This window comes from Lolium perenne, chromosome 3 (genome assembly GCF_019359855.2).
Source record: "Lolium perenne isolate Kyuss_39 chromosome 3, Kyuss_2.0, whole genome shotgun sequence".
Taxonomy (NCBI): domain Eukaryota; kingdom Viridiplantae; phylum Streptophyta; class Magnoliopsida; order Poales; family Poaceae; genus Lolium; species Lolium perenne.
Window position 1 is genome coordinate 309013618 of NC_067246.2, and position 11895 is coordinate 309025512.

An 11895-nucleotide genomic window follows, 5' to 3' on the forward strand; every position below is an offset into this window, starting at 1 on the left:
CGCGCCATTAACGGTACGTGCGCCGGCCTCGTAGAAGATAAACTTAGTGTAGATCCGGATACTCAATTTAGCTCGCATGGGTGCAGCCGGAAGCATGTCGCATGGTTCACCGCACTGTACTGGTAGCTCTCCGAGTAACCCGGATCCTAGTGCCGTGGAACCAATTTGCCCGGATCCCATTGCGTTCCTACCACCATATGTTTCCGACATCCGGCTAGCTCAACCGTTTTCCGCATCTTCCAGCACCACTCCAGGCCGGATCCCCTCCCTCAAAGAACTCCAAGAGGAATTCGAAGGTCAAGCGAGGATGGCAACCAAGGTGCAGGAAGCGGAAAACAAGAGGGCTTCTAAGGCTCGGATCCGCGAAGGAGAACGGGGTCAATGGTGGCCCTGTGAAACCACCGATGTGGAGCTTAGAGAGCTCCAGAACGAGGGTATGATCTCCGCCTACTGGAGCTTCATACGCGATACCGACGTCCCCAAGCCCGGAGCCGATGAAGTGGTTATGACCAAAGCTTGGGTGGAGCGCGGATTGTCGCTCCCCTGCTCGAAGTTTTTCCTCTCCATTCTCAGCACCTACGGGCTCCAGCCTCACAACATCTGCCCAAACTCATACCTCCTCCTCTCCAACTTTGTAACACTTTGCGAAGGGCACCTCGGAATCCGACCGGATGTCAAGTTATGGCAGATCTTCTTCCGAGTGAAGAAGGAAACAAAAGACAAAGCAATGGTGAACTGCGGAAGCATGACGTTTATGCTCCGACCTGGACGCATGTATCCACCACATGATTCGCACGAATCCGTCCGGTACTGGAACGCCGGATGGTTCTATGAAAAGAACGCCTCAGTTCCGGATATCCACGATGGTCTGCCCAAGTTCGTCAACGAGCCTCCGGAAGTAACTCGCGAGCTGGAGTTTCGTTCCCTCACTCGCTCAAACCCCTATCCTAGAGAAAGCAGCGCGGAGAATATCTTGGTTAGTCCATGACGGGCTAACCGGAGCTCAACTCACTCTTAGCTGGTTCACCCAGCGGATCCAGCCACTGCGGCACAATGCGTGGTTAATCTACGCATACACCGGGGCGGACGACCTGCTCCGGGCTACCCGCCACGACCTTCCGGCTGACTCCCTCAAAAGGAGAATCAAAACGCTCGTGAAGATAGGCTGGGGCCAACCGGTCCCGGAATTGATCAAGGATATCTACACAAACGACCAGTGTCCTCCGGTAAGCTCTGTTTCTTTGTTACTTCAAACTTCACAAATTTTTTGGATGTAGACTTTAACTTATACTCATATTTCTTCCAGCTCGATACTTTGGCGGAAGAAAACTTTCGCACCATTCTTCGTGTTCCTGTCAGCGGCGACGGGGCGGAGGAGGTTCCGGATGACGAAGAAGAGGAAGAGGAACATGCACCTCGTAAGGCGGCCCCTCGACCTTCGAAGCGTCCCCGCGCCAAAGCTTCCGGCTCAGAAGCCGGAGCCAGCGGCGAGGCCTCCGCCAAAAAGCCCAAAACCGTGAAGCCCCCTCCGCTAAATTCGAAGAAAGCGGAGCAAGCTCGTCTGAAGATGCTGGCAACAGCTGGCAAACGCACGCGCCCCATCATCCCCGGCGCCCCGTAAGTTTCCGAATATGGCGCATCTCTATTTTGATGAAGTTATTTATGATGTGAACCCCTTCGCTTGCTTGTAGGAATCCAAGTACCGCCGCCACCCGGACCACCAGCCAAGAACCCATTACCAAATACATGAAAAAGTCTCCGGCTGTTGGTCCCCTGATACGTCTCCGACGTATCGATAATTTCTTATGTTCCATGCCACATTATTGATGTTATCTACATGTTTTATGCACACTTTATGTCATATTCGTGCATTTTCTGGAACTAACCTATTAACAAGATGCCGAAGTGCCGATTCTTTGTTTCGTTGTTTTTGGTTTCAGAAATCCTAGTAAGGAAATATTCTCGGAATTGGACGAAATCAAAGCCCGGGGGCCTATTTTTCCACGAAGCTTCTAAGTCCGAAGATGAAACGAAGAGGGCCACGGGGTGGCCAAACCCTAGGGTGGCGCGGCCCCACCCCTGGCCGCGCCGGCCTGTGGTTTGGGCCCCCCGTGCCGCCTCTTGACTTGCCCTTCCGCCTACTTAAAGCCTCCGTGACGAAACCCCCAGTACCGAGAGCCACGATACGGAAAACCTTCCAGAGACGCCGCCAACGCCGATCCCATCTCGGGGGATCCAGGAGATCGCCTCCGGCACCCTGCCGGAGAGGGGAATCATCTCCCGGAGGACTCTACGCCGCCATGGTCGCCTCCGGAGTGATGTGTGAGTAGTCTACCCCTGGACTATGGGTCCATAGCAGTAGCTAGATGGTTGTCTTCTCCCCATTGTGCTATCATTGTCGGATCTTGTGAGCTGCCTAACATGATCAAGATCATCTATCTGTAATTCTATATGTTGCGTTTGTTGGGATCCGATGAATAGAGAATACTTGTTATGTTGATTATCAAAGTTATATCTACGTGTTGTTTATGATCTTGCATGCTCTCCGTTATTAGTAGATGCTCTGGCCAAGTTGATGCTAGTAACTCCAAGAGGGAGTATTTATGCTCGATAGTGGGTTCATGTCTCCGTGAATCTGGAGGGGTGACAAGAACCTCTAAGGTTATGGATGTCTTGTTGCCACTAGGGATAAAACATTGGTGCTATGTTCAAGGATGTAGTCACTAGTTACATTACGCGCAATACTTAATGCAATTGTCATTGTTAGCAACTTAATACGGAGGGGGTTCGGATGATAACCTGAAGGTGGACTTTTTAGGCATAGATGCAGTTGGATGGCGGTCTGTGTACTTTGTCGTAATGCCCAATTAAATCTCACTATACTCATCATGATATGTATGTGCATGGTCATGCTCTCTTTATTTGTCAATTGCCCAACTGTAATTTGTTCACCCAACATGCTGTTTATCTTATGGGAGAGACACCTCTAGTGAACTGTGGACCCCGGTCCAATTCTCTTTCTTGAAATACAATCTCTTGCAATACTTGTTCTACTGTTTTCTGCAAACAATCATCTTCCACACAATACGGTTAATCCTTTGTTACAGCAAGCCGGTGAGATTGACAACCTCCTTTGTTTCGTTGGGGCAAAGTACTTTGGTTGTGTTGTGCAGGTTCCACGTTGGCGCCAGGAATCCCTGGTGTTGCGCTCGCACTACATCCCGCCGCCATCAACCTTCAACGTGCTTCTTGGCTCCTCCTGGTTCGATAAACCTTGGTTTCTTTACGAGGGAAAACTTGCTGCGTGCGCATCATACCTTCCTCTTGGGGTTCCCAACGAACGTGTGAGTTACACGCCATCAAGCTCTTTTCGCGCCGTTGTCGGGGAGATCAAGACACGCTGCAAGGGGAGTCTCCACTTCTCAATCTCTTTACTTTGTTTTTGTCTTGCTTAGTTTTATTTACTACTTTGTTTGCTGCACTAAATCAAAATACAAAAAAATTAGTTGCTAGCTTTACTTTATTTGCTATCTTGTTTGCTATATCAAAAACACAAAAAAATTAGTTTACTTGCATTTACTTTATCTAGTTTGTTTTATTTACTGTTGCTAAAATGGCCAACGCTGAAAATACTAAGTTGTGTGACTTCACAACCACAAATAATAATGATTTCTTATGCACACCTATTGCTCCACCTGCTACTACAGCAGAATTCTTTGAAATTAAACACGCTTTCTTGAATCTTGTTATGCGAGAGCAATTTTCTACAGTGTTAGTTCTGATGATGTGCTGCCCATCTTAATAATTTTGTTGAACTATGTGAAATGCAAAAATATAAAGATGTAGATGGTGATATTATTAAACTAAAATTGTTCCCTTTCTCATTAAGAGGAAGAGCTAAAGATTGGTTGCTATCTCTGCCTAAGAATAGTATTGATTCATGGACAAAATGCAAGGATGCTTTTATTGGTAGATATTATCCCCCTGCTAAAATTATATCTTTGAGGAGTAGCATAATGAATTTTAAACAATTAGATACTGAACATGTTGCTCAAGCTTGGGAAAGAATGAAATCTCTGGTTAAAAATTGCCCAACCCATGGACTGACTACTTGGATGATCATCCAAACCTTCTATGCAGGACTAAATTTTTCTTCACGGAATTTATTTTATTCAGCTGCTGGAGGTACCTTTATGTCCATCACTCTTGGTGAAGCAACAAAGCTTCTTGATAATATGATGATCAACTACTCTGAATGGCACACGGAAAGAGCTCCACAAGGTAAGAAGGTAAATTCTGTCGAAGAAACCTCTTCCTTGAGTGATAAGATTGATGCTATTATGTCTATGCTTGTGAATGATAGGACTAATATTGATCCTAATAATGTTCAATTAGCTTCATTGGTTGCACAAGAAGAATATGTTGATGTAAACTTCATTAAAAATAATAATTTCAACAACAATGCTTACCGGAACAATTCTAGTAACAACTATAGGCCATATCCTTATAATAATGGCAACGGCTATGGTAATTCTTATGGGAATTCTTACAATAATAATAGGAACACACCCCCTGGACTTGAAGCCATGCTTAAAGAATTTATTAGTACACAAACTGCTTTTAACAAATCTGTTGAAGAAAAGCTTGGGAAAATTGATATACTTGCTTCTAAAGTCGATAGTCTTGCTGCTGATGTTGATCTTTTGAAATCAAAAGTTTTGCCTAATGAGAATCATCATAATAAAAATTTTACTACAGCAAATGCCATTCAAGTTAGAATTAATGAGAATATAAGATTAATGGCTGAACTGCGTGCTAGGTGGGATAGAGAAGAAAATGAAAAACTAGCTAAAGAGAAGAATGTAGCTAAAGTTTGGACTATTACCACCACTAGTAATACTAATGCTACACATGTTGCTGCACCTCCTACTAATACTAATAAAAGAATTGGTGTTAGCAATGTTTCCACTTCTAATGCAAAGCGCGAAAAACTGCGTGAAACTGCTAAAACTGCTGAAATTGCCCGTGATAAAGCTGCTGAAATTTTTTCCAACATTGGGGATGATGATCCCATTGCTTTAGATTATAATGGTTTGAATTTTGATGATTGCCACATCTCTGAAGTTATAAAGTTCTTGCAAAAACTTGCTAAAAGTCCTAATGCTAGTGCTATAAATTTGGCTTTCACGCATCATATTACAAATGCTCTCATAAAAGCTAGAGAAGAGAAACTAGAGCGCAAAGCCTCTATTCCTAAAAAGCTAGAGGATGGTTGGGAGCCCATCATTAAGATGAAGGTTAAAGATTTTGATTGTAATGCTTTATGTGATCTTGGTGCAAGTATTTCTGTTATGCCTAAGAAAATTTATAATATGCTTGACTTGCCACCGCTGAAAAATTGTTATTTGGATGTTAATCTTGCTGATCATTCTACAAAGAAACCTTTGGGTAAAGTTGATAATGTTCGCATTACCGTTAACAATAACCTTGTCCCCGTTGATTTTGTTGTCTTGGATATTGAATGCAATGCATCTTGTCCCATTATATTGGGAAGACCTTTTCTTCGAACTGTTGGTGCTATCATTGATATGAAGGAAGGTAATATAAAATACCAATTTCCTCTCAAGAAAGGTATGGAACACTTCCCTAGAAAGAGAATGAAGGTACCTTTTGATTCTATTATGAGAACAAATTATGATGTTGACACTTCGTCTCTTGATAATACTTGATACACACTTTCTGCGCCTAGCTGAAAGGCGTTAAAGAAAAGCGCTTATGGGAGACAACCCATGTTTTTACCTACAGTACTTTGTTTTTATTTTGTGTCTTGGAAGTTGTTTACTACTGTAGCAACCTCTCCTTATCTTAGTTTTGTGTTTTCTTGTGCCAAGTTAAGCCGTTGATAGAAAAGTAAGTACTAGATTTGGATTACTGCACAGTTCCAGATTTCTTTGCTGTCACGAATCTGGGTCCACCTCCCTGTAGGTAGCTCAGAAAATTAAGCCAATTTACGTGCATGATCCTCAGATATGTACGCAACTTTCATTCAATTTGAGCATTTTCATTTGAGCAAGTCTGGTGCTATTTTAAAATTCGTCAATACGAACTGTTCTGTTTTGACAGATTCTGCCTTTTATTTCGCATTGCCTCTTTTGCTATGTCGGATGAATTTCTTTGATCCACTAATGTCCAGTAGCATTATGCAATGTCCAGAAGTGTTAAGAATGATTGTGTCACCTCTGAATATGTTAATTTTTATTGTGCACTAACCCTCTAATGAGTTGTTTCGAGTTTGGTGTGGAGGAAGTTTTCAAGGATCAAGAGAGGAGTATGATGCAACATGATCAAGGAGAGTGAAAGCTCTAAGCTTGGGGATGCCCCGGTGGTTCACCCCTGCATATTTTAAGAAGACTCAAGCGTCTAAGCTTGGGGATGCCCAAGGCATCCCCTTCTTCATCGACAACATTATCAGGTTCCTCCCCTGAAACTATATTTTTATTCCATCACATTTTATGTGCTTTTTCTTGGAGCGTCGGTTTGTTTTTGTTTTTTGTTTTGTTTGAATAAAATGGATCCTAGTATTCACTTTATGGGAGAGAGACACGCTCCGCTGTAGCATATGGACAAGTATGTCCTTGGTTTCTACTCATAGTATTCATGGCGAAGTTTCTCCTTCGTTAAATTGTTATATGGTTGGAATTGGAAAATGATACATGTAGTAATTGCTATAAATGTCTTGGGTAATGTGATACTTAGCAATTGTTGTGCTCATGATTAAGCTCTTGCATCATATGCTTTGCACCCATTAATGAAGAAATACATAGAGCATGCTAAAAATTGGTTTGCATATTTGGTTTCTCTAAGGTCTAGATAATTTCTAGTATTGAGTTTGAACAACAAGGAAGACGGTGTAGAGTCTTATAATGTTTTCAATATGTCTTTTATGTGAGTTTTGCTGCACCGGTTCATCCTTGTGTTTGTTTCAAATAAGCCTTGCTAGCCTAAACCTTGTATCGAGAGGGAATACTTCTCATGCATCCAAAATACTTGAGCCAACCACTATACCATTTGTGTCCACCATACCTACCTACTACATGGTATTTTCCGCCATTCCAAAGTAAATTGCTTGAGTGCTACCTTTAAAATTCCATCATTCACCTTTGCAATATATAGCTCATGGGACAAATAGCTTAAAAACTATTGTGGTATTGAATATGTAATTATGCACTTTATCTCTTATTAAGTTGCTTGTTGTGCGATAACCATGTTCACTGGGGACGCCATCAACTATTCATTGTTGAATTTCATGTGAGTTGCTATGCATGTCCGTCTTGTCTGAAGTAAGAGAGATCTACCACCTTATGGTTAAGCATGCATATTGTTAGAGAAGAACATTGGGCCACTAACTAAAGCCATGATCCATGGTGGAAGTTTCAGTTTTGGACATATATCCTCAAATCTCAAATGAGAAAATTATTAATTGTTGTTACATGCTTATGCATAAAAGAGGAGTCCATTATCTGTTGTCTATGTTGTCCCGTATGGATGTCTAAGTTGAAGAATAATCAATAGCAAGAAATCCAATGCGAGCTTTCTCCTTAGACCTTTGTACAGTGGCATAGAGGTACCCCTTTGTGACACTTGGTAAAAACATGTGCATTGTGATGATCCGGTAGTCCAAGCTAATTAGGACAAGGTGCGGGCACTATTAGTACACTATGCATGAGGCTTGCAACTTATAAGATATAATTTACATGATACATATGCTTTATTACTACCGTTGACAAAATTGTTTCATGTTTTCAAAATCAAAGCTCTAGCACAAATATAGCAATCGATGCTTTTCCTCTATGGAGGACCATTCTTTTACTTTCAATGTTGAGTCGGTTCACCTATTTCTCTCCACCTCAAGAAGCAAACACTTGTGTGAACTGTGCATTGATTCCTACATACTTGCTTATTGCACTTATTATATTACTCTATGTTGACAATATCCATGAGATATACATGTTACAAGTTGAAAGCAACCGCTGAAACTTAATCTTCTTTTGTGTTGCTTCAATGCTTTTACTTTGAATTATTGCTTTATGAGTTAACTCTTATGCAAGACTTATTGATGCTTGTCTTGAAGTGCTATTCATGAAAAGTCTTTGCTTTATGATTCACTTGTTTACTCATGTCATATACATTGTTTTGATCGCTGCATTCACTACATATGCTTTACAAATAGTATGATCAAGATTATGATGGCATGTCACTCCGAAATTATACGTGTTATCGTTTTACTCCGCTTCGGGACGAGCAGAACTAAGCTTGGGGATGCTGATACGTCTCCGACGTATCGATAATTTCTTATGTTCCATGCCACATTATTGATGTTATCTACATGTTTTATGCACACTTTATGTCATATTCGTGCATTTTCTGGAACTAACCTATTAACAAGATGCCGAAGTGCCGATTCTTGTTTTCGTTGTTTTTGGTTTCAGAAATCCTAGTAAGGAAATATTCTCGGAATTGGACGAAATCAAAGCCCAGGGCCTATTTTTCCACGAAGCTTCCGAAGTCCGAAGACGAAGCGAAGAGGGGCCACGGGGTGGCCAAACCCTAGGCGGCGCGGCCCCACCTGGCCGCGCCGGCCCGTGGTTTGGGCCCCCTGCCGCCTCTTGACTTGCCCTTCCGCCTACTTAAAGCCTCCGTGACGAAACCCCCGCATCGAGAGCCACGATACGGAAAACCTTCCGGAGACGCCGCCAACGCCGATCCCATCTCGGGGGATCCAGAGATCGCCTCCGGCACCCTGCCGGAGAGGGGAATCATCTCCCGGAGGACTCTACGCCGCCATGGTCGCCTCCGGAGTGATGTGTGAGTAGTCTACCCCTGGACTATGGGTCCATAGCAGTAGCTAGATGGTTGTCTTCTCCCCATTGTGCTATCATTGTCGGATCTTGTGAGCTGCCTAACATGATCAAGATCATCTATCCGTAATTCTATATGTTGCGTTTGTTGGGATCCGATGAATAGAGAATACTTGTTATGTTGATTATCAAAGTTATATCTACGTGTTGTTTATGATCTTGCATGCTCTCCGTTATTAGTAGATGCTCTGGCCAAGTTGATGCTAGTAACTCCAAGAGGGAGTATTTATGCTCGATAGTGGGTTCATGTCTCCGTGAATGCGGAGGGTGACAAGAACCTCTAAGGTTATGGATGTGCTGTTGCCACTAGGGATAAAACATTGGTGCTATGTTCAAGGATGTAGTCACTAGTTACATTACGCGCAATACTTAATGCAATTGTCTGTTGTTAGCAACTTAATACTGGAGGGGGTTCGGATGATAACCTGAAGGTGGACTTTTTAGGCATAGATGCAGTTGGATGGCGGTCTATGTACTTTGTCGTAATGCCCAATTAAATCTCACTATACTCATCATGATATGTATGTGCATGGTCATGCTCTCTTTATTTGTCAATTGCCCAACTGTAATTTGTTCACCCAACATGCTGTTTATCTTATGGGAGAGACACCTCTAGTGAACTGTGGACCCCGGTCCAATTCTCTTTACTGAAATACAATCTACTGCAATACTTGTTCTACTGTTTTCTGCAAACAATCATCTTCCACACAATACGGTTAATCCTTTGTTACAGCAAGCCGGTGAGATTGACAACCTCACTGTTTCGTTGGGGCAAAGTACTTTGGTTGTGTTGTGCAGGTTCCACGTTGGCGCCGGAATCCCTGGTGTTGCGCCGCACTACATCCCGCCGCCATCAACCTTCAACGTGCTTCTTGGCTCCTCCTGGTTCGATAAACCTTGGTTTCTTTCTGAGGGAAAACTTGCTGCTGTGCGCATCATACCTTCCTCTTGGGGTTCCCAACGAACGTGTGAGTTACACGCCATCATCCCCCTACTCCAGCTCCACCAAGCACATCTCACACTGCTCCTCAAGCGTCCCCCTCTCAAGGTGATCGTTCTCCCCCTCCTGCCGCCAATGCTCCACCGGAAATTGTTCCGATTAGCAGCGAAAAGGTGGGCGGAGAAGATCCTAAAGACAAAGGACCTGCTCAAGACGAAGTAGGAGTGCAAGGTCAAGAAGAAACTGAAGTCACTTCTTCAGAAAGAGCCGGAGCCGGTGCTGGCGATATTGTCGTGTTTCCGAAGAATTTTGGAGATCCGACTGACCTCACTTCCACCCCCAAGGCATACGCGACTAAGTTTTTCAATAAACTTACTGAGGCGGAGAAATGGGAGCTTGAACAAGACTTGCTCAACGCCATGCTAAACAACGCCTGGGGGAAACCTGATGTCGCCACATCGGAGATTCAGGATTTTAAGAAGGACGTCGGCCAGTTCCTCGACAAACTCGTCTGCAAGCAAAAGGTACTCCCAGTAGCCCCCAAGCATGTAGGCGGAAACGTAGATGCACGTTAGCGCTTAAATGCTTAGACAAAAATCACTTCTGGAAAGGTTTTTAAGGTGAAGCAGTAGCCCCCGAGCATGATGGCGGAAAGGTTCCGGCAATAATGCTTTAAAGGAATCCACTGATACAGGCGGAATTTTTACTCCTGCTCTGTCTAAATTTACAGGAACAGCAGGCGCTGCATTACGAGCTGCACAAAAACATTGCCCTTCAGCGCCGCGTTACCTTAAGTCAGGCGGAAAATATCCGGACTCTGAAAGATGCGAATGCAGAACTAAACAAACAACTGGCGGAAGCTCAAGGTTGGTTTCCGCCCTTTGCTCATCACTTAAGTCACATTCCGATTTTAACCTGTGTTATTATAGGCGCATCCTCGTCCCTTGTCACAGCCTCCTCGGAACTTGAGAACCTGCGCTATTCGTACCAAGAATTGGAAACGAAACTAAAGGAGGCGGAACTAAAAAGGGAGCAGGCCGAGAAATAGCTGGCGGAGAAAAACTCCGAGCACGTCAGGGAAAAGGGCGAATTTGTATTGAAAAGAAATGCTGACAGCGAGACCATCAAGAGGCAGCAGAAAGAGCTCAATGGGTTCCAGAAGTATATGGAGACCGCGGAACATCACTGGGACTTGCTCAGCGAGAACATCTTGGGTATTATGCTGAAACCTTGTCTAGATGTCTGCTCCGACCTTTTTCTTGTGCTCAAATTGCATACTTATATCCTGATTATCTCGTGCAGAGCCGCTTGGGTATCCGGAAAAGCGTCGGAATTTGTTCCCCCGAGACGACCTCCTTCAACTAGCAGGCGATGATTGCAAAGACCTCATCTCCGCCTCCCGGAAGATATGCTACAACTTATCCATCAAGAGGAGTCGTACTTGCAATGTTCGCAAGCTCATACAAAAGATGGACGTTCTTCCGGAGTTGGTGACGGATCTACAAGCGTCATCAGCCCGAGGCACAGCTGCGATGGCCTTGGCCATGTGCTTGGCGCATAACTCGGAGCTTGATCTTGACCAGGTGACCACCGGTGTTCCTCCGGACCCGGATGTCAATGCGCTCCTTGATGCAGTAAACGGCTACGACACCCGCATCGCGCACAGGATCCGACATGAGGAATTCTACGACAAGTTCGTGCTTCCTGCAGACGAGCCCCTAGAAGCCGAACTTCAGAAGGATCGCGACGCGGAAGCACGACCTGCGGAATCCGGCACCCAGTTTACCTGGACCAGCTCCAAGGATGCCCCCCAAGAGGAACCCAAGGATGGCGCTGCAGCTTCGAAGGAAGAAAGTGACGAGGACGTGTCGTCTCCGGCAGAGGATGCCGAGGAAGGGGACCCAAAGGGCAAAGCTTCCCCAGCTAAGGGGGAGTGAAAACTTTCTTTCCTGCGGGAAAAACAATGCATCATTTTGGCCCCAACGAGGGTTTGTAATATAACTTTAAATTCTTAAGTAGCTAGGGACGAAACATTTA